The sequence below is a fragment of the Zea mays genome, chromosome 6 (genome assembly GCF_902167145.1).
Source record: "Zea mays cultivar B73 chromosome 6, Zm-B73-REFERENCE-NAM-5.0, whole genome shotgun sequence".
In the NCBI taxonomy this organism is placed as follows: Eukaryota; Viridiplantae; Streptophyta; class Magnoliopsida; order Poales; family Poaceae; genus Zea; species Zea mays.
The window spans coordinates 167,500,926-167,512,143 of NC_050101.1; the positions used below are offsets into that span (position 1 = coordinate 167,500,926).

At 45.2% G+C, this 11,218-nt stretch overlaps 1 long non-coding RNA gene across 1 annotated transcript; it reads right to left on the minus strand.

Moving 5' to 3' along the window:
* Positions 1–3,807: 3,807 nt before the first annotated feature.
* Positions 3,808–8,158, minus strand: LOC103630547 (uncharacterized). Its single transcript, XR_555117.3, has 2 exons — positions 4,498–8,158; positions 3,808–4,365 (listed from the first exon to the last, which is right to left on the minus strand). It is a non-coding gene; the product is annotated as an uncharacterized lncRNA (long non-coding RNA).
* Positions 8,159–11,218: the final 3,060 nt, after the last annotated feature.

Genomic DNA, 11,218 nt, shown 5'->3' on the forward strand with positions numbered 1-11,218 from the left:
TGCCTCTTTGCCTTTGCTTTTATCGGCCGTGTTTGGCCGAACCAGGACTTTCTTGCCCTCAAAGTCGATCACGTTCATTGGAAAGGGCTCTGTATCCACCTGCATTTCCTGAAATTTCAATCGTCCTTCATTAATGGCCGATTGAATCTGTCGTCGGAATACATTACAATCATTAGTGGCATGAGAAAATGAGTTATGCCACTTGCAGTACGCACGACGTTTTAGCTCGTCGACGGATGGAACAGTGTGATTTATTTTAATATTGCCATTTTTGAGTAATTCATCAAATATTTTATCACACTTACCAACATTAAACGTAAACTTAACCTCCTCTTGCCGTTTCTTTTGAACCGGCTGCAAGGAGGAACAAGCCGAAGATTTGGCCTGTTTTGGCCAAACCATTTCAGCAGCATATACTTCTGCTGATTCGTCATCTGAGCTACTTTGGTCGCATTCTACTATATGTACGTTGTGACGCATTGTTTTAGCAGTTTCTTTGCTCCGGCTTTCGCAAGCCAAAGCCCTCTGGTGTAACTGTGCTAGTGTAAAAAATTGGATGCCTTCTAATCTCTCTTTTAAATAATATCGTAGACCATTAAAGGCTAATCCTACTAGCTGTTTTTCTGCTAAATGAATTTGAAAGCATCGGTTTCTTGTATCATGGAATCTCCGGATGTAATCATTAACCGATTCGTCTTTTGTCTGTCGCAATGACACTAAATCTACCAAATCCAATTCATAATCACCGGAGAAAAAATGATCATGAAATTTTTGTTCTAGATCCCCCCATGATGAAATGGAATTAGGAGGTAAAGTGGCATACCATGCAAACGCGGTTCCTATTAGCGATAATGAAAATAAACGTACGCGAAATGCCTCTGTGTCGGCCAATTCTCCCAATTGTGCTAAGAACTGGCCTATATGTTCGCGTGTGTTTTTCCCTTGATCACCCGAAAATTTTGCGAATTCGGGTATCCTGGTTCCCTGTGAGTATGGGTGGTGATCAAATCGGCTGTCATAAGGTTTCCGATATGATTGCCCCCCAGGGACCATGCTTACTCCGAGCTTATCTCGGAACGCCCCGGCTATTTCTTCCCTTACTATATCAATGGCAGCCGGTGCAAGACCACCGGCTCTCTGGTCAAACATAGGTGGGGTTGGCTGGATATTAGCATGTTGTCTTTCCGCCCATTGGTTTGAGTTACGTGGTGCATTTTCATTTGCCCTATATGGGTCATAGGTTTGATCGTTTCTTTCCGGCCTTCTAGGTGGGGCCGGAAAGCTTTCCTGGGCTTTGGATCCTGAATTAATGGGCTGGTGCATCGCATAGTGTGATGGGAAGTGTTGCTGGGACGGGCGAGGATTCATGTAATAATCCTCCTCAAAATACTCATGCGCGGACTGTCCGGATACGTACCCGGACTGTCCGTGGTTATATGCGGACCGTCCGTCGTTGTATGCGGACCGTCCGACTAGGTAGTTTGGGTTCTGTGCCATGTGTGGTGGCTCGGGCGCATATCTAGGTAACTCATTAAAAATAGGCCCGACTGTTGCTGGCCCGGACGGTCCGCGCTCACGTGCGGACGGTCCGGGCATGTGCAGATCGGCTGGTTTGCTGCCGATTTGCGGTTGCTTAGGGTATGTGTCCATCGGCATCCCATAAAGGGGTTGTGACTGGTCGTGACAACCTGTAGCCGATGTGTTACACGCGTTATCTCCTAACCCAACCTCATGTGAAGGAAAATTTGCGATGTTAGACTTATCGAATGCATGTACTAGTCTCTTAACATCGCTTTGCATACCCCCTATGATGCTCTGCATTTGTTCACGCTGCTCTTCTACATAATTTCTAAGAGATTGTAGTTCGTTGGTATTACTTACATTGGGGATATCTGGCGTGGGTTGGAGCGAAGCCGGATCCGTCGCCCGATGTCGGACGACCTTGTTGTTCCTGTCCACTTTGAAGTTGGCCAAGAATTTCGATCTCGCCTCCTGGATCATCCGCTCCTTGTGCTCCTCAAACTGGAGCTGCTCGTCAGCCGGCAAGGTTTCCCAAGTCGGCTCTATGATGTTGCTTGGAGAAATATCAGAGCTCTCCCTTGAACCGGCCATTGAGGGCCGATTTGATGAGCCTAGATGTGTTGTCCCCAGCAGAGTCGCCAAAAAGTATGTTGACGCCTTTTCGGAGCGCCAAATACTCAAGAAGAACCGGCGGCGGTGCTCTCTGGTCAGGCGCGGACGGTCCACGGCCTGGGGCCGGACGGTCCGCGACCTGGCGCAGGGGCTAGGTTTTCCTGCCTGACGTCTGGACGGTCCGCGCCCTGGGGCCGGACGGTCCGCGCGTGCGCAGGGGCGGCGGAAGATCGCCGGCGGCGCCTGGATCTCGATCCCGGGAGGGACCCCGTCGGGGAGGAGAGATCCTAGGAGTTGTCTAGGCTCGGGCCGGCCGACCTAGACTCCTCTAATCGACGTAGAGTCGAGGAGAGGCGGAGAATTTGGGGATCGAGAGGCTAAACTAGAACTAGACTAGAACTACTCCTAATTGTACTAGAAATAAATGCGAATAGAAGTTGTATTGATTCGATTGTTGATGATTACAAATCGGTCGTAGACCTCTCTATTTATAGAGGAGGGGGGCTAGACCCTTTACACAACTGATTCCGAGCTAATCCCGCGATTTTAGCCAACAACCGTAGCACAAAACTCGGAACCCTAATCTGCTCTGCCCACGCGCGGACAGTCCGGCCCACAGGCGCGGACAGTCCGCCGGAGGGCCGGACAGTCCGCCGGCTCATTTCTGGTTCGAACACATAATAGATAATGTTCTTTCTTACATGACCTTAGTAAGAAGACACACTTAGTAAGAAGAAAAACAATACTAACGCACGCTTAAGCGCTACACTGCTTAAGAAGACACACTTAGTAAGAAGAAAAACAATATTAACACACGCTTAAGCGCTACACTGCTTAACGTTATAAAAAGGTGTCCATTAGTTCGAAGAACGCTTTCATGAGCAGTCGCTCAACCGGTGCCTATAGTTCGAACTTCAGTTCACACTTTTCAATCGATGAAATGATACGCCCGACAGGGACAATGACGAGGATGTGCTTCGATTGTCCGGACACTTTGGACAAGTTCATTATGATGCGTTCATTCAGTGGCAGAGCACTTGTCTTGGAATAAAGTCTCAACACTAAACCTCAACCATCTACTGAACAGGTGGCCAGCAGATTGAATAAATAGAACAAGCTACTGAACACTTCGCCAGCAGATTGCTATGGTATAAAGTGGAACTAAGGGTTAGTTTTCATTTTCTTTTACGGGGCGTTTGGATCCCTTCATTTTAGAGAAATTAGAATTCACTCAATAAAGTAACTTATTTAGTTTGGAATCTGACATTCCACCACTTTCCAAAGTTCATATATAAGTCTATCTCAAATTCATGGGATAGAGGATAAGAAATGGTTTTATGTATTAGTAAAATTTGTTTCTACTCTTTAACTTACATGACACTCTTCGTCTCACTCCTCTATTGTAAAAATGTAACACATAAATATCTCTTATATCTTGTTAATAATAGTATACAAATATATTTTGTATAAATCCAAAATTTCTTAATTGATATGCCTAAATTACTATTATTAGAATGAAATTCAATTCCAATGATCCAAACGGAGCCTTAGAAAAATAGATCTCTCTTGAAAAAATGTGAAGGAGATTGTGCGACTAAGCAACCTGCAGTTCCCTCCACATTTTCGCATCCGGGCTTGGGACCGGCAAAGGCAGTGTTAAACCGCAAACAAACAAACAAACAAATAATCAGAACACATATAATACCCAACAAAAAAAATATCATGTTCTCAGCATTATAAAAAGAAACAAACAACGTAACCGGTTTTTGTGCCAAACGAAGTATTCTACAACAAAGACGCTACGTAAAAAACAGTAAATAACTTCGCTGCAACAATCAATAAGTAAACCTAGTACGAGCAGGAGCAGGTATCTAGAGTATTTTATTTAGTCACAGGACTGAACATTCAACGTGTGCCAATTGTAAAACATCACAAGCTTCCAGTTAATTTCGTCCAACAAAACTAGTGAGTCTTCCATCTATTTGGCAGAAGATGCTCCAATAAAAATCATTGCATGATCGGACTCAAAACATGCCACAGTTATGTTTGCCAATAAAACTAGGAATCCATCCAATTTGGCCTAGGCAGAAGATGCTCAATTGCCACAAGATCAGCTCTAATAAAAATCATGGAATGGCCGGACTCAAACCAAAACATGCCATAGTTAATCTTCTATTAGGAACCATTGTTTTCAGAATATCCTTAAACCCGAAATCAACAATAATAGTGAACCTGCACCATCATATGAGGCATATAGGTTAAGGACAGCTTCAAATAAAGTTAGCGCAAAGAATTATTTATCACTGGAAGGAAGACTCCATAGTGGGAAATGTCTAGAACTCATGTCTAACTAGCAACCCGCACCTTAGCTCCAACTGCAGAAATCCAACCAAACATCCATCAACTTAAATCAGACAACTGGATCCAAAATAAATGGCTGATATGAGCAAAAGTTTTAGGTGAACTCTGGTTAGATTGAAGAATATTAAGATGTCTCAAACAAAACAAGGGAACTGGAATAGTCAGAGTAGTTAGCGCAAACTACCGCAGAGCATGAAAACAACATGTCAGTCCAAGTTATCAAACTTCACATTAATGCACAGTTGCACACTACTCGGAGGGTTTTCTCTGGATACCAAAGAGCTCTTCTATGATTTTTTTTTTCTATTTTGGCTCAAGGATATACTTAATGAACCTTCAAATCCAAGGCGAACCAAATGGCCAGTGGAACAAGGATGGGCTCTGGAGACAACACCAATTGTTGGAAATTCTATCTCAGCTTGTGTGCATCTGCAGAAACGGACAGCTAACTTTTCAGAAGAACATTGACAGTAAAATTTTCGAAGAACATTGACAGCAAACGAAGGGAATCCTGAACAATTCAGAACTTATTGCTCATGCAGAAACAGAATCTAACTCATGCAGAAACAGAAGTAGAGAACCGCCATCCCAAATGTAAGGAACAAGAAATTTAGGAGCACCAATAAAAGAGAGGCAGAGCCAAACGATGTTCTCCAGATGCAATGAACTTGGAGTCCAGTCAAAGCTTCAATCCACCTCCAAAATGCTTAAATCTACCTCTATTCCTCCAAAACATCACCTGATCCAGCTAACCACATTTTTCTAATTAAGGGCAATCAAACTTCAAATTAGTCCGGTGGCAAACTTCACCCACCATTAAGTGACATCAGAACAGCCATATATAACATATAAAAAAACAACGAACATAGTCAAACCTCCAGCCTTCAACTGACCTCTCCATAACCAGCAATGTCCTTTTGTATCTATGAGGACGAACTCTAGTGGTGTCTCCTAAAACTGCAGATTTACTAACGAAGGGAAACCTTTGAGGAAAGCCAATTTTCAAAGAAGATTGGCAGAGAGGATAGTTAGTGAACACAAACAAGTAACTCTGAACAGTTCAAATCTTCTGATTGCAGAAGCAGAAGCAGGGTCGAACTCGCCTCCAACCCACCCACCCATCCATCCATATAATCAAGTTGCTGGAGAAACCCACCAACCCCAATTTAAAACATTTAAGAATTGTAGCCGGCAGAAAATGAGTATAAACCATAAACCAATAGAAGAGCGATTTACGACTAGGTAGATGTATCCTAACAATCTTCTCCCGGTACTATGGTCTATGGCATCAATCCAGTCAATGCCACAATCTACTTCGAAAACTATGTTGCCCCTGCAGATCCAGCAAACAGCATTTCCAATGAAGGGTAATCATGCTTATAGTGTCAATTTTCGAAGAACGGCAGGAGAGAGGATGGTTAGTGAACAAACAAGGAACTCTGAACAGTTCCTAACTTCTGATTGCACAAGCACAAGCCAGATCAAACACGCCTCCAACCCCATCCATCCATATAATCTTGCTGGAGAAAACCACCGGCCCCAATATAAGAAACAAAGAATTGCAGCGCACAGAAACTGAAGACGAACCAATACAAAAGCAATTTTGGTATGTATATCCCAACGATCTTTTCCTGATACACCGGTCCAGTCAACACCTCAATCAACTTCCAAAACTCTGTTGCCCCCGCAGATCCAGCCAGCAGCATTTCCAATGAAGTGCAAACAAGCTTATAGTAAGTCCGGTTGCGATCTTCACACCAATATGACGACATCAAACGAAAAACAATGAATGAACCATAAGAAAACCTCAACCCTTCAACTAATATCTCCGTAACCAGCGCTGGACCCTTTCTTCTGCTTCTGAAGTCAGGACGACTAACACCAAAAAGGACACAAGCGAGATCAGCAATTAAAATAAGAACGGGCCGAATCCAGTTGGTGTGCAGGCTACGAGAGGTTCTGATGGTACCACACCCGGATACATTTGAGCCTGAGAAATCATCAATCCATGTCCAATCAACAAAACCAATTAACGTCGGATCTGACAGAAGACTGACCTGCCTGTATCTCCTCGCCACACGCCATCATGACGAACTCTCACAACACCGATCGGACCCAATCCTGCAACCCACACGCTGAGAAGTCGAGGACGATACCGAATCAACACGAAAACTAGAATTGCAGGAAGAATACACCGCAAACTGAACAACCCAGCCAAACCATACTCAGCTCGCTCCCAGCGTCGCGCGGAGGCGAAACGGCCCAAAGGGATCTGCGGGAGCACGGAGGCGCAAAGCAGCGGAACAAAACAACAGGTGAAGATGATACCCGGCTCAAAATCGAAACGAAGTAATGGAAAATGCGAGCACGCCGAGGCCCGAGGCGACGAAGGGACAAAGGGCAAGACAGGACAGGCAAGGCGCTTGAACACCATCCATCCATCCATCCATATAATAATCTTGTTGCTGGAGAAAACCATCAGCCCCAATATAATTAACTAAAAATTGCAGCGGACAGAAATTAAATATGAACCAATAGTAGAAGAGCGATTTAGGTAGATATATCCGAACGATCTTCTCCCGATACTATGAACATCAGTCCAGTTAACGCCTCAATCTAGTTCCAAAACTCTTCTGCCCCTGCAGATCCAGCAAGCAGAATTTCCAATGAAGGGTAATCAAGCTTATAATGCCAATTTTTGAAGGAAGACAGGAGAGAGGATGGTTAGTGAACAAACGCAAGGAACTCTAAACAGTTCCGAACTCCTGATTGCACAAGGAGAAGCAGGATCAAACTCGCCTCCGACCCATCCATCCATTCAATCGAGTTGCTGGAGAAAACCACCAGCCCCAATTTAAGCAATTAAGAATTGCAGCGGACAAAAAATGAGTATGAACTAACAGATGAGCGATTTAGGTAAATATATATATCCGAACGATCTTCTCCCGATACTATGAACATCAGTCCAGTCAACGCCTCAATCTACTTCCAAAACTTTGTTGCCCCTGCAGATCCAGCCAGCAGCATCTCCAATGAAGGATCAACAACCTTATAGTAAAAGTCCGGTGGCAATCTTCACACCAATATGGTGACATCAAAACGAAAAACGAGGAATGAACCAAAACGAGGAATGAACCATAAGCAAACCTACACCCTTCAACTAATCTCTCGATAACCAATGAACCGCCGGATCTGACAGAAGACTGACCTGCCTCCATCTCCTCGCCACACGACGCCATGACGAACGCCTAAGACCGGATCGGACCCAAAATCCTGCAACCCACACGCTGAGAAGGCGAGGACGAAACAGGATCGACGCAAAAACTAAAATCGCGGGAAGAATAAACCGCAAACCGAGCAACCCGGCGAAACCAAACTCAGCTCGCTGCCGGCGTCGCGCGGAGGCGAGACGGCCCCAAGGGATCTGCGAGAGCACGGAGGCGCAAAGCAGCGGAACAAATCAACCGGTGAAGAAGAAGCCGACCCGCCTCGAAATCGAAACGTAGTATATAGAGAAGGAAGTGACGTAAAACACGAGCGCGCCGAGGCCCCCGCCCGAGCGACGGATGGCGGCCGCGCCGAGGCGACGAAGGGCAAGACAAGGACAGGAGAGGCGAGGCGCTTGGAGATGGACACCGAGGCGAAGAGAGGAAAACCAGAGGGCGAGGGGAAGACGTCGTCCGGTGGGCGCTATTTATGGGCGGGGAGAGGCGGTGGAGTGGAGTGCGCGCGCCCTGTCGCACGCGGGGCCACGCGGCAGTGCCCTCTCCCCACGTCAGAGGTGTTAAGTAACCCTAGTTAGGGTTATGTGGGCAAATACCTGCTTTGCCCCTGAGGGGTCTCACATCTCTATATAAAGAACATGTACACCCCCTCATAATACAGAGATAAGAAAGAGGCCAGAGGCCCAACCCTATATCCAGTGTCACGTGTGTTTCCTCTGTCGTGCTTATGGGAAGGGAGACGGGTTCTCTACATCTTCTTGCGCCTCTATTGCTGACGGAAGGGAAGGGAGCGGATCTGGTGATCCGTGGTAACGTAGCACGCTCTACCTCAACGTTGTCGCGGGATCAGATCTGCATCGACTCTCCACCACGTCGGCAGGTCACTGGCCTAGCCAAACTGTCCTACGCGACAGGCTTCGATTTTCTCTCTACGCAATTAAGCGGTACATATTTACGAGTAAATTGAATCTGTTCAACACAGCGCATTGAGGATCAAAGAAGAAAAGTGGAAAATAGAACCAGCAGCAGCACAACGGCTCACCAGCAGCACTCAGTGGTCAGTGCGGTGGTGGAGCCACGCGAGCAGATAGGTGCCCACGCGCACACATGACGGGAGGCAGGACCCGCACACTTAATAGCGGTGCTCACAGCACACAGCTGAAGCCGTGGCGGCCTGGCACCTATTTGCCCCGAAGGCCATGGTGGCCGCCACTTCTCTCAGCGCACAGATCCACCAACATTGGCAATCTTCTCGGTGTCCAGTTGATGTGCATGAGGCGAGTTCGAACTCTGCCGCCACTATCAGGCTCACGTCGGGGTTGTGCCACGCCAGAAGCTGTGGAGGGGACAGGTCCTAGAACTCCAGCCTCGGGTCGCGTGCGCGTTCACGAGTACGTGACCTCTTGTGGCCTTCCCTGCACCGACGCCGTCGCTCGACGAGAGCAGGTCTCGGATGGGCCCCTGGCACTCGTTCAACTTCGTCATCGGGACGAAGAAAGAGGCAGTTGAGCAGCGCATGCTAAAGATAATGGAACACTCCCATGCATATTTCTCGGTCAAAGCGGTTGAGAAAAGAAAGGAGAGAGAGGAATTCGCATATCACAGAGCAGCACGCAGTCAAAAGCAGTTGGTGCGTATTTACATGAATGGAGCACGGTGCATGAATGGAGCACAGTGTTGGGATTAAGAAATGAGACATAAAAAAAGCACCGGCTGAAAAAATAATTAATAAGTTTTTTATCGTTTCTATATCAATTAATTATTTTCTACCGTAAATAACTAGTCAAAATGCATGCTTAAATATAGAAACTGACTTTTTACACCTAATGTGTTATGCCCATGCATTAATTTTAGTGTTTATTTTTTTGCTTTTATATTTCTCATAGCAGATATTTAGCAGAAAAAAGTATTAAAATGCATGTCAATTCTATATTGTGCATACTTAAATCGCTCTAAATATTTATATTATGTTGAGCTTTTGTACTCACGTCGAGCGATTAAATTGTATAATGGGTACTCAAACACGCCGATCAGGCTGCGTTGGTAATCGGCTGAGTTATGGCATTAGCTGAATATTGACTGCGCCCTGGCAACACGACGCAATATTTGTGTCGTTCGAACTTAGTTGCGTCATGTGATTGCTATGTTGTACTCTCGCTTAATCGGACCACTCCTGTTGAGTTGGACCGGCATCGCCGAGTCACGTATTTTTCGCATGCCCTGTAGGCACTGTTCGTCTGTCGTTATCACCGAGCCACAATTGCGTCTGTTGCGCACGTTGTGTGGACTTGTCGCGTACCCCAATTACCGAGCCATAATTGTGCTTGTTGCACTTATTACGAAGGCTTGTTGTGTTGTCGTGGCCATGATGGCCACACACACGTTGGCGCCAGATACGCCAGAGCTTGTACTCGCGTGGATTGTGGCGGGTCATTCAAGCCCTAAAGTCATATTATGCACAACCTTCGTAAATAATTTTGTTTAGCTCTATATTATATTTGCTTGTGTTGTGTGGCATCATATATTTATTTATATTGCCAAGTGGCTATAACAACTATATCAAGCTCTATAGTGCTTGAATAATCTGGGAAATTAAATTGAAATACAATAGAACATGGATAAGTTAATTCTCTGCTCTCTCCTCATGCATAAACTTTTACCTGAAGTAACCCGAAGATATATAATATAATGCATGAAAGCCTTTTTGGCACAGAAGACATCACAAATTGGGATTTTATTAGTAAGCAAAAAGACCTTACCAAATGATTTAAGATCAGAAATCTTAGTCATACATTGCTCAACCAGATGTTAGCACATTGCTCTCTTTGTCGCTGGATGACATGAAACAAACTATGAGATAAAAGGACATGTAACCGCTAGCAACACGAAGTTGCGAGTATACCGAGAGGTTATTCTAAGAAAATTTTCACTATGTTGGTGTGAAAACCATAGTGTGTTCCCGTCGAACCACTTTACTCGTTCTATCGAGGACCTCTATGCTTGTGTCGCATACATCTCTCGGAAATATAAATACTTATAGTCACTGAATTGACTCAGGATAGTCCTTTAACAAGTTTGGTATACACTGTAAGCTAAAATGGTAAAGGTCGATCCTGAATGGACACATACCTGGGGTTTATGTAGCCGAACTACACTGAATTCCACACTTTGGCATGCTTACCATAATCTACCTCTGATCTACCAGAAGTGAGAAGAGTAGACAAATAACTATGAAATCCCACATCACAACAGAGCTTGAAGCTAAATTAGACATTAACATGTCCTTGGTCCTCGGAGCCAGAAGAGTTATATGTCTTGACCACTTGACTACTAGTGATGATAATTTGTGATAGAAATATGAAGATCTTATAGAGACCTGTTGTATCCTCTCTACTCCTGATGATTTCTTCGTATGAGAGCAATAATATCTGTTGTTGAAGATGGATCCTAGGCGGATACCAGCATTGTTTCGTCCTTGCCAAGCAGTTATCATCATTTGC